Consider the following 12,717-nt stretch of genomic DNA (forward strand, 5'->3'; position numbering starts at 1 on the left):
GCGGCTGGCCTGGGGGCAGCGAGGTCCAGTGGTTGCAGCTGCAGGGAGAGAGCTCGCCGCCTCCGGCTCTGCCTCTGGCAGCCCACCCCCCGGACCCCGACATGCCGGGCTCCCTCCTCGCAGAATTTCTGCGATTCCTTCCCCCCCCCCCCCGCGCGCGTGTGTGTAAGAGAGGGAGGGGCATGAATGGCATCTGCAGGGTTAACTGGGCTGCCTTAAATCCTCCTCCCTCCTCTCTCTCTCTCTCGGACCTATCCAATACTGGCTCAGCTCAGCAGCACAGTAGTAAACAGTCCCTGGCCATGTGCAGAGTGCCTGAGCAGGGCCAGATTTAGGTTTGATGTGGCCCTCACCTCCTGAAGGCAATGGGGCCCTTTCTCTGTCCAGCTGTCCTTTGTCAACAACAAATGGTCGCTGTTTTTGGTGTTGAATATATGCTAGGTGGCAATTTCTGGTCATAATAGGTATCTCAAGCCATTTGCACATCACAAAATATGTTTTTATCAAAGTAATTGTTGAACTGAAATGCAATTACGAAGAAGTATATTAATAGTGAAATACAATTAAGAAGTATATTAATAGTGAAATAATTTATGAAGCTCTAACTTAAAATTTTGGAAATGTTTCTTTCTCCTTTACATTTTTGGGCCCCCCAAGAGAGTGGGACCCTATGCTATAGCTTGTTTAGCTTATACGTAAATCCGGCACTGATTGGGACACAAAGCGCCACGCAGTCCAGCCCCCAGCCATGCAGGACTCATAATGGGAGGGGGGGGGGAGAGACGACCGAGTTTGGAGTTAAATGTTTCGCCCTGGGGGGGGGGGTGTTTCAAGGCACGCCAGAAGCCCCAGCACCTCCCTTGGATGCCTGTGGAGACGGAGGAGGAACGTTGACAAGACAGAGCTTCCAGCCCCAGAGGAAGTCTACCTCTGCCTGTCAGAGCCTGGCGTAGGGAGGGGAACAGCGGCCCCCTCGCCCTTCCCATATGCTGGGCAAGAGGGGGCCAGCGCCCTCCTTCCCGGGGTGTGAGCCAGCCACAGGACAGAGCAAGAGTCTGATGGAGGAGGCCAGTGGCCCACCTGGGCCAGTTTCCTTCCCGCGCCCAGTCCGTCAGCGGAACCGGGACACCAGGTGCCACGCATTGCCACGTCCGCACTGAGCGGAGATTTAGATTCCTGCACTGTGAGGGGTTGGACTAGAAGACCCTCGGGGGTCCCTGTAAGAACTCCTTCGTTTAGTGTGGCAGCACCAAACCTTCGGAACTCCCCGCCTCTGGACGCCAGGCAGGCGCTTTCCCTGGACTCTGCTCCGCACCTGCTCAGAGCATCCTTGTTTAGAGCAGCCGAACCCAGAGGCTTTGAGAGTTGGGGTTTAAACCTCTTCTTATGCTTTAAAGTATTGCTGTAAGATTTTCTGGATTTCGTTTTTTAATCTTTTTGTAAACCGCTTTGAGCTTTTTTTTTTTTTTTTGCAGTCAAGCGGTGTATGTATTCTATGAAATAAACGCAAATAAACCTCCGTCCCCACAGCTGGTGGCATTCCGGAGCGCGGCTGCCACGGAGCGTGGAGGCCGAGGAGAGACACAACCTCGCCCGCAGCCAGGGCTCCCGCTCCTCCAATAAATTTTATTGCATTGGCCGAAGGCCATGACAAAGCCATGCAATCAGTTTAAAATATAACTCGAGCGGCTGCAAATAAAAACAGTGGCCATAGATTGCAAGATAACCGACAGCAGGAATAACACGCAGCTGCGCTCACCGCGTTCCAGCTCACACCGCCTCCTCTCCCGGACAATTTATGGCGCTTTTATCCCGCTCCTTCGCCCTAATATTTTTTTGCCTCCAGAGCCGAAAGGGCCACGTTACCTGTTGCTCAGCGGCCCCTGATCTCTTCCAGGGAGGGCGAACCTGCTTCCTGGCGCAAACGGGGGCATTAGAAAGCGCCTCCTCGGATCTGCGCCTAAGCGACAGCATAGGATGGGGAATCTCTTCCACCTGAGGCTGCCTCCAGATCCGCAGCCTGGAAACCACCTGGTGGCTAGAGATGGAAATGGGCTGGCTGGGTGGTGCTGGCCAGCCAGGATCAGGCCAGGCCGCTGCGGGGAGAGAGACCCTTTTCCGTGCCCCTATAACCCCAAAGCAGTGGGGAGATCCAGGGCCGCGGGCGGAGGAAGGGGAAATGCGCAGCGCCTGAGCCGGAGATGCTGTCTCTCGCAAGTGGGCAAGGTGGCACTGCAAGCCCTGCCCTTATCGCAGCCCCACCTGGCGCCGGGGTGCTTTTTCGGCAGGGGCAAAGACAGAGGGAGCCCCTCTCCTGTTGCAACCCCAAAGCCCGCTTCGAGGAGATGCGCTGTGCGCAGGGATCCGCCTGCCCACTTGGGGGGCAAGGGATCCCCCCATACCAGATGCGAGGGTGTTTCCCCCCAGCTCTAAGAGAGGGGTCTCCCCACTCCCCAGCCCCCATTAGGAGGCATCTCGAGGGATCTGCTCGAGATGCAATATGTAACTCCTGGAGGCGGTTGCCTAGCAACTGTCTCCGGCCGATGCAGAGGCGCTCAGCTGGCGAGAAGCGATCGTGGCGGGTTGGGGGGGGCGAGCAGGGGAGCCCCCGGTTCGCACCGAAGCAGCATCACCAGGAGGCGGAGGAGGCGGTGAGGGGCTAGCGGGAGCCACCTGCTGGGGCTGGGGTAAGTGAGCAGCCTGGAGGGGGCACAGCTGGGCTCCCCCCTCCCGCTGCCAGGCGTGGGTAGGGCAGGGGCTGGCATTCAAGGATGGAGGAGGAGAGGCGAAGGCGTCGCGGCTGCCATTCTAGGTGCTTCTACAGCGTGCTTTGTGGCAGGGGGAGGGCTGCCATCTGGGGTGCGGTGGGGGGCTATGAGAGCAGCTTCCAGCTGGGGGGTGCCAGGGTCTGGCTAGGGCGAGCGCCTGGGGGGCTGGCCAGCGGGCATGGGGAGAGGCTGCCTGCCCCGCTCCCCGCCCCATGCACCGTGCCAGCCCCCGCCTGTCCTCCCCCTCCAGGCGAAGATTCAGCGCGGAGGAGGCGAGGGCACCAGCCCGGTCCCCGGTGCCATGGGCGGCTGTGGGCAAGCCGGGAGCGACGTGTCGGGAGAGGCCACCATCGCCACCACCATCGCCGCCACGCAGGTAGGGAGGCGGCGGCGGCAGCGGCAGCGGCAGCGCGAGAGAGCCTGCCTGCCTGCCTGATCGACCGCCCGCCCGCCAGCCGTGGGCACGGGCGCTGTGGGGAGAGCCGAGCATGGCCGGCGGAGCCAGCAGACGCCACAGCGCGTTTTCACGTGGCCCTGCCGCTGCACCCAACCCACGCCAAGGGCCACGGGCAGCTCCGGACGCGCGGGCCTCCGGGCGCCACGGGCGGGAGGGGTGCGCGCGCCTCAGGGGCACCCACGCGCCACCCACGGGGCACCAGGGCCCCTGCCTTGGAGCACCACCAAGGGGGTGCGTGTGGGGTGCTTTCTCTGTCCCGCAGAGGGAAGGAAGGCGCGTGTGCGCGCAAAACAGGTGGGTGTCACTGGAGACGGAGGAGCCCTCGAGTGGGCAGCAGAAGGCCTCCCCGTTGCACGTCCTTCTTCTTGCCAGGGGAGGGCACATCCGCGCCCAACGGGAGGGCAGCCTTGGCACAGCCGCAGCAACGGGTGCGTGGAGGGCAGCGGACCCCGCACCCGCAGGCCGGCCGGCTTCGCAGCGGTCACAGGGGCAGGACAACGGGCAGCCTCAGGGTGGGTTAGGGGGAGAAAGCGGGGAGAGGCCGCGATCGCAGCTGGGGCACCCAAACAGGCTGCGGGCTGAGCCCTAGTTGTGTGTAGGTGCCCCCAGCTCCACATGGAGTGAGGCTGAGCAACACGCAGCAGCAGCAGCAGCAGCACTAAATGCAGAGAATGCGATCCTAGAACTGTAGAGTTAGAAGGCATCCCTCAACAGTCACCCATTCCAGCCCCCTGCAATGCAGGAATCCCAGCGAATAGGAGACGCAAATTTATTCTATTGATTAATTTTATTTCATGGAACTTAAATGCTGCTTGATTGTGCTTGTGAAATGCCAAATGTGGGTGTGGGTGTTTATGCACAAACACACCTCTGCTATTATTGTCTCGCGATGCACTGATTTAACAGCCCCCACAATCCCTTCCCCCAGTAACCCCCTGCTGAAAGCTTCAAGGGAGACTGCCCAGCCCTAGAGAAGACCCCCTGGGGAGCCTGCTCCTCCTTGTCCTGGTGTTTGTAGTAGGGCACACAGGGCCTGAGAAACGGGGCCTTTTCTGTGGTGGCTCCTCAAGGTCTTGAACTTGGCCTCTCCTGAGGAGGCAACCTGCCCCAGCCACCACTTCCCTTTCTGCATGTTTCTCCCTGTGAAGGGAGCTGTGTCTGATTGAACTTGTCAGTGGTGGTTTCAATTTCATTTTAATTGTGAGTTGCCTACTGTATATTTACCCCCCTGGAATGCAGTTTTGGAGAGGGTGTGTGTTTAGGATGTCCCATCAGTGCAGGCAGTGCTAGTGGGTGGGGCATCTGAACCTAAGTAGGGGAGGAAACAGAAAGTTGGGTGGGGTGGGGAAAGGAGGGCACAGGGTGGGTGGGTGTTGTCTTGGACAGCCACACAAGCAGTTCCCAAACTCGGGGGGGGGGGTGGCTGCTGCCCCTTCGGTTCCAAAAGGTCATCCTCATTGCCTCCTACCCTCTTTAAAAAAAACCAAAAAACCAAAATAGTGGTTTGCATAACTCCCTAAGGAAGATGATAACACCATAAAATCCCAAATAGTAACAAACTAATTGCACATTTATTCAAAATCCAACTCAGGCTATTTTGTTTCATTCCTTCAACAAAACTGTTGGACTTGATCCAGGGATGCCAACTTTTCCAAGTCTGGTAGTCATTGGCACCTCCATCCCCCCCCACCCCGCTTCCCCCCTTCAGGGCCTCTGAGTGCTCCCTAGGGAATTCCCACTGGGGAAACACTGAGTTTCAGCCTCTTGGGCTTAGTTTTGGTGAGCAGGGCAAGAGCAGCCAAGGCTGCAGCATTTGAGACTTCATAGTTTACAGGAAGGATGAGAAAGAGGCCACACGGTGGGAGTTTTAGAAGTTGTGCGTGGCGTGGAGAAAGTGAGGACGAAAAGGTTTTCCTTCCTCTCTCCTGACTCTGGGATTTGCCAGCATCCAATGAAGCTGAATGTTGGAAGTTTTGGGACAGAGAAAAGAATGTCCTTCTTTACTCAGTGCAGAGCCAAACTCTGGAACTCCCTGCCACTGGAGGCAGGAATGGCCACCAACCTGGATGACTTTAGAAGAGGATGAGGCACATTCTCAACAGCCAAAGGCCCTGTAGACCTGAAGGAGCGTCTCCATCCCCATCGCTTAGCCCGGACACTGAGGTCCAGCTCTGAGGATCTTCTGCTGGTTCCCTCACTGTTATTATTGTTGTTGTTGTTGTTATTCATGGAGGAGGAGAGGGCTTGGCCACTAGCCAGGATGAAGGCTCTGCCGTGACTCTGCAGATGGAGGCAGGGGTGCTTCTGAGCCCCAGCTGCTGGGAACCACAGGAAGGGAGAGTGTGGCTCTTGGGCTTGGATCCTGCAGCTTGTGGGTTTCCCAAAATAGGCTAATACTGTATTATTATTATTATTATTATTATTATTATTATTATTATTATTATTTAATATTTTCCCCAGCCACTCTGGGTGGCTTCCAACAGAAGGTTAAAAATACATTAAAACATCAGACATTAAAAACCTCCCTAAACAGGGCTGCCTTCAGATGTCTTCTAAATGTCAGATAGTTTTTTATCTCCTTGACATCTGATGGGAGGGCGTTCCACAGGGCAGGCGCCACCACCGAGAAGGCCCTCTGCCTGGTTCCCTGTAACCTCACTTCTCGCAGGGAGGGAACTGCCAGAAGACCCTCGGAGCTGGACGTCATGGTCTGGGCTGAATGATGGGGGTGGAGACGCTCCTTCAGATATACTGGACCAAGGCCGTTTAGGGCTTTCAAGGTCAGCACCAACAATTTGAATTGCGCTCGGAAACGTACTGGGAGCCAATGTAGGACTTTCAGAATGAGTGTTATGTGGTCTCGGCGGCCGCTCCCAGTCACCAGTCTAGCTGCCGCATTCTGGATTAGTTGTAGTTTCCAGGTCACCTTCAAAGGGAGACCCACGTAGAGCGCATGGCAGTAGTCCAAGCGGGAGATAACCAGGGCATGCACCACTCTGGCAAGACAGTCTGCAGGCAGGGAGGGTCTCATCCTGCGTACCAGATGGTTGGCCACTGTAAGATCAGGATGCTGGAGCTGGTAGGCCATTGGCCTATGCCCCACCCATCCCCGTTTGACCTTCTTGCCTCCAGCCTCCTTCCCAAATGGGTGGCAGATGCAAAGGCTGTGGGTTCAGAGGAGGTCCTGGTGCCAGGGGGACCCTAACGGAAGACCGTCTTGCCTTGCCAGCCTCCAGCAGAAGCTGCGTCCAGCCTGGACTGAGCCAGAGGAGAGCAGAGGCCCTGCATGAGGCACCCATGGGACTCCCCCCCTGCCGGTCCTGATGCAGTGCGTGGTAAGTCTCGCCTGGCCCCTGGCCCCTGGCCCCCGGCCCCTGGCCCCCGGCCCCCGACCCGTTCCCCTGGCCCAGAAGGTGGAACGTGATTCTGAAGAGGGGGCACGATGTGTGTGTCATTTTGCTTTTTTTTAGTAAAACAATGACCTTTCTGGGTCTGGTAGGGTGAGGTGGAGGTCAGGACATGGCCATCCAACCTCTGTTTAAGAATCTCCAAGGGAGGAGAGTAAAGAGACCATTTGGCTGCCAAACAGCTCTTGCTGCAGGAAGTTCTTCCTGCTCTTTAGCTGGAATCTCCTTCCTTGTAACTTGAAGCCACGGGTTTGAGTCCTACCCTCCAGAGCAGGAGAAAACAAGCATGTTGCCTCTTCTATGTAACAGCCCTTCAGATATTTGAAGATGGCTCCCATATCTCCTCTCAGTGTCCACTTCTCCCAGCTAAACGCACCCAACCGTTTTTCATAAGGATAGATTACCAAACCCTTGATTATCTTGGTTGCCCTCCTCTGCACACGTTCCAGCTTGTCAACATCCTTCTTAAATTGTGGTGCCCAGAACTGGACACAATATTCCAGGTCTGGTCTGACCAAGGCAGACTAGAGTGGGACTCTTACTTCCCTTGATCAGGACATGCAGCCTAGAATAAATTAGCCTTTTTTGCTGCTGCATCACACTGTTGACTCACGTGGAGCTTGTGGTCTACTAAGACCCCGCGATCCTTCTAAAGAGAAGGCAAGCAAGAGGAGATGAGATGTGATGGAGATGGAATGAGGATTAAATTTGTAAATTAAAATGTAAACTACCTGTTCTGTGTGTAAGAGAGAAATATGAGAGTAAACAGGCTGTGAAGACCTTTTAGCAGAGTAAAAACATGTGTGCTTTTGCAGCTTACTAGAAGCAAAGAATTAGTAAATTACACCTGTTCATCCCTGTTTTATTTGTGGTTTCCTCACCTTGCCCTCTTTGTCCCCGTTGCTAAGAATGAACCACACGTTTTAGTAAGATAAACTTCAAGGTTTACTTACATTTCAATGCAGGCAGCAAATACATCAAAGCAAAATGCCCGCCAAAGCATTAAGGAAATGACCCTCATTCCCTTTGGGCCATCTGGTTGGGTCCTGTGAGGATGCTGGACTAGATGGCATATTGGCCTGATCTTGCGGAGCCTCCCAGTCCAGAGGCAGTCTATCTAGATTCCTAGGTTCTAATCTGTGGGGCACTGGGGAAACAGGATGCGGGACTAACCTTCTCTCTCACCAGCAGGTTGACCTGAAGCTGCGGGTGGAGAAGCTGAACGTGAGGATGGTGCCTGGCGCCGCTGGGCCGGGTGACGGCCCCAGCCCCCGGCTGCCGCGAGAGTCCAAGGAAGACCGGGAGGAGAAGGTCCTGGCCATGCTGGGCATCGTGGGCACCATCCTGAACCTCCTCGTGATCATCTTTGTCTACATTTACACCACCATCTGAGCCCCAGTGCCTCCTCTTCTGCCACCCGGGCACAGAGAGATGGGAACTTTTGCGCAGCCAGAGGGCAGAAGCGCCTGGGCTGGCGCCGACCTGTGCCAGCCGGGCCCTGGAGGGACTTTGCCCGCCTGCCTTTGCCGCCTTCAGGAAGTTGCCGACGAGACTTGGCTTTGCAGCTGCCTGAAGCTGCTGGGATTGTGACCGCCCAGTGGGGCTGGGTGATGCCAGCTCTGTGTGACGCCCCCTTGGACGCGTGCCAGGCTGCTAGCTGTGGCACATCTGGGGACGATGCAGGGTGACCCTGTCCAGGGCACTTGGCCCACCGATGCCAGCGCCTACCAGAGGCCTCTTCTACCCTGCCGCCCCCACCCCTTGCAGCAGACGCTGAGTTGGGGAGGGGGGCCTTGACTGCCTGGCCTTTGTGCCCCCATGCCTGTCACCTCGAACACCAAGAAGCACAAGGAGTTATCTCTCTCCCCCCCCCCCCACAACACCTGCCCTTGCAAGCTGCCCACTGCCACAGAGGGCGAGGAAGGTTGGGGGAGAGGAGCCTTGGGGGAGGGGGCCGGGAGAAGCCCCTCCTGCCCAGGGTTCTTCCTCCCTGCCCCCTGCAAATTTGACACCAGCCTCCCTGAGCCTCCCCCACCTGCAGCCATGGAGGGCAGCTCCTGCAGCCACCGGCGCCCCTTCTGAGGTTGGGGTCCTGTAGCCTGGCACTGAGTGTGCCCCCTTGCCAAGCCAGCTGCCCACCCCCACCAGACCCCCTCAGAGCTTCCTAGGGACCCTTCCCCTCCTGCCTGAAAGACCCTCAGTGCACGGGGGTGCGGGGGGGGGCTTTTTTTGGAATGGTCTTCCTTGTGCACCCCCAGCCTTAACACACAGCTCCCTCCACCTGGAGGCTCCGTTCAAAGTATATTCTGGAGCATGACATGGGGTGGCTTTTGGGGCAGGGAGGGCTCAGCCAGACCCCCTAACTCCAAAGTGCTTTATTAAACTTCCTGGTGAAATTTCACCCCTGGAACAGCGCCCCCTATGGGGCAGGTGGAGACCTGTGCAGGATGGAGCCCAGAGGAGGCCTGGCACTCGCTCCAAGGGCAGAGCAGGTGCCCCAGGGATGAGGGGAAATGCCCAGCAGCTGGCAGGGGGGGCAGAGGGCCCTGTTCTGGGGTTGGTTTCCTGGCCAAGTTTCTCCCCCATTTCTGGCAAGATTGAGAGATTTGTAGGAGGTGGGTGTTGCAGGGAACTCGGTCATAGCACCCCTGGCCACCTGGATTCTCCAGGGAGGGGGCTGATACAGGAATTGTCCCCATCCGTACAAGACCCTGCAGGGACCTTTGCTTCACCCTGGGAGGGGCAGCCCCCTTGGCGCTTCCACACTTCCTGCAGGGGGGCCCTGGGGCTGGGGGGGGGGGGCTAGACTTTTTGGAAGGTGCCCAAACCCAGGAATCTTTTCTTTAGGAAAACAAAACAGCAACCCCCCTCGAAACCCCTCAATCGTCTTCTTCCTCTTCCCAAGCGAGTCTCCTGCTGAGACCAACTTCTGGGGTCTTCACCTTTGTGCCAGAGCAACACTGCGGGGGTGGTGATGGGGGGGGGCGAGAGGTGGCCGCTCTTGACTCCAGCACCGTGCCAAGCGGGGAGGGAGGGGTTGTGCTTTTCTAACAACCATGTTGTAATTGTGAAATTTTATATGCAACCGAGTTTGAAATAATCACAAGGAAATATTTATGGACGTAAAAGACGGGGTCTGCCCATGTGTTTGCCTGCTGCTCTGGCATCACAAGGATGCCATCGCAAGGAGTGTGTGTGTGTGTGTGTGTGTGTGTGTGTGTGTGTGTGTGTGCTTGGCTTAGGCCTGTGCATGTCTTTCTGGGTGACCAGCACCTCCAACTCCTGGGCACTTGCCCTCTGGCTTGCAAAAAGCGGGAGAGGAAGCCAGGCGGGTCTGGGGCTGTTGCCACCACCTTCCCCACAACTGCCTTCCAAAGAGGGGGCAGGCAGGCCGGGTTCTGCAGCTTTGACCTTCGCAGAATGAGCTTCCTGCTCCAAGGAGTGGCTGAACCCTCTCCCCTGCTCCCAAGGCAGATTCTTGGAAATTTCCCTGGCAGGACCATGCTTCCTTTCTGGGCCTTCCTTGCCACAAGCCATGGCTGCTTCTTCTCTTCTTCATTGGCGATACCTCATAGCTGAGTAAGATGGTCTTCCACGAACACGGTTTTAACAATGAGTCCGTAAGTGACTGTGGAGGCCAGTTCTGGACCCACAGATCTTTCCACGGGGGGGACATTGGTTTCCAGGCGGGAGTTGACCCCAGTGTGGATTTGCCAAGCGTGGCTTCCTCTCCGCACGTTTCTCCCTTGTGTCCTGAGTTCAAGTGTCTTCAAAGCCCAAGACACCTTTGGTAAAGGCTGTTCTCCAACTGGAGCACTCGCAGGCCAGTGTTTCCCAATTTCCCAATACTACATTTTTAAAGATTTGCCTTGAGAGAGTCTTTAAACCTCTTTTGTTGACCACCAGCATTACGCTTTCCATTTTTAAGTCTGGAATAGAGCAGTTGCTTTGGAATACGATCATCAGGCATCCGCACAACATGAACAGTCCAACAAATGTTGAAGAATCATTGCTTCAACACTGATGATCTTTGCTTCTTCTAGTACACTGGCATTAGTTCGCCCATCTTTCCAAGTGATGTCTAAAAATTTTCGGAGACCTTGTTGATGGAATCTTTTGAGGAGTTGGAGATGGCGTTCATAAGTGGTCCGTGTTTCACAAGCATACAGTAAGGTTGGTAGTACAATAGCTTTGTAAACAAGCATTTTGGTTTCCCTGGGAACATCCTGGTCCTCAAACACTCAGCACTTCAGTCGGGAGAAAGCTGCACTGGCAGAGCTCAGGCAGTGCTGGATTTCAGCATCAGTGTCGGCCCTTGTGGAAAGACCTGATCCTGCACCATGGGCCTTTCAGATACTCCTCAGCAAGGGGACAGGCTGTGGGCTCGGGGTCATGGAACTGCAGTGGCGTCATGAAATGAGAGATTCTAAGCCTGCAGCCCAGATTTAGAGGTCAAAGCGTATTGAAAGGAAGACGAGTCAAAAGGAAGGCAGCCACATGCCAAGTTCAAGGCAGCCCAGCCCTGGATCCGTCTCAGGAGCTGCAGGGGTGAAAAGGACTTCCAACACACCCAAGAACCATCTGCAATGCACAGAGTTGCCCAGCTGGTGTCCAGGGGGGGTCCTTGCAAGCTTCAGAACAGAAGACCATAATAATAATAATTTATTACTTATACCCCGCCCATCTGGCTGGGTTTCCCGAGCCACTTTGGGTGGCTTCCAACAAAAGATTAAAAATACATTAAAACATCAGTCATTAAAAATACATTAAAACATCAGTCATTAAAAATACATTAAAACACCAGTCATTAAAAACTTCCCTAAACAGGGCTGACTTCAGATGTCTTCTAAAAGTCTGGTAGTTGTTTATCTCCTTGACACCTGGTGGGAGGGCGTTCCACAGGGCAGGTGCCACCACCGAGAAGGCCCTCTGCCTGGTTCCCTGTAACCTCACTTCTCGCAGGTAGGGAACTGCCAGAAGGCCCTCGGAGCTGGACGTCATGGTCTGGGCTGAATGATGGGGGTGGAGACGCTCCTTCAGATATACTGGGCAGAGGCTGTTTAGGGCTTTCAAGGTCAACACCAACTTTGAATTGTGCTTGGAAACATAGTGGGAGCCAGTGTAGGTCTTTCAAGACCGGTGTTATGTGGTCTCGGCGGCTGCTTTCAGTCACCAGTCTAGCTGCCGCATTCTGGATTAGTTGCAGTTTCCGGGTCACCTTCCAAGGTAGCCCCATGGAGAGCGTATTGCAGTAGTCCAAGCGGGAGATAACTAGAGCCTCCTGCCTTTTCCCCTGGCAGTCATCTTTGAGAATTCCTGGAGAACAGGCAAAGTCCCGGCAGACTGGAGGAGGGCAAATGTTGTCCCTATTTTCAAAAAGGGGAAAAGAGAGGACCCAAATAATTACCGCCCAGTCAGTCTGACATCAATACCAGGGAAGATTCTGGAGCAGATCATTAAGCAAACAGTCTGTGAGCACCTAGAAAGGAATGCTGTGATCACCACTAGTCAGCATGGATTTCTGAAAAATAAGTCATGTCAGACTAACCTGATCTCGTTTTTTGACAGAATTACAAGCCTGGTAGATGAAGGGAACGCAGTGGATGTAGCCTACCTTGATTTCAGCAAGGCATTTGACAAGGTGCCCCATGATATTCTTGTAAAGAAGCTGGTAAAATGTGGTCTTGACTATGCTACCACTCAGTGGATTTGTAACTGGCTGACTGACCGAACCCAAAGGGTGCTCATCAATGGTTCATCTTCATCCTGGAGAAGAGTGACTAGTGGGGTGCCACAGGGTTCTGTCTTGGACCCGGTCTTATTCAACATCTTTATCAACGACTTGGATGATGGACTCAAGGGCATCCTGATCAAATTTGCAGATGACACCAAACTGGGAGGGGTGGCTAACACCCCAGAGGACAGGATCACACTTCAAAACGACCTTGACAGATTAGAGAACTGGGCCAAAACAAACAAGATGAATTTGAACAGGGAGAAATGTAAAGTATTGCACTTGGGCAAAAAAAATGAGAGGCACAAATACAAGATGGGGGACACCTGGCTTGAGAGCAGTACATGTGAA

This window comes from Podarcis pityusensis, assembly GCF_964106645.2.
Source record: "Podarcis pityusensis genome assembly, chromosome: 8".
NCBI lineage: Eukaryota > Metazoa > Chordata > Lepidosauria > Squamata > Lacertidae > Podarcis > Podarcis pityusensis.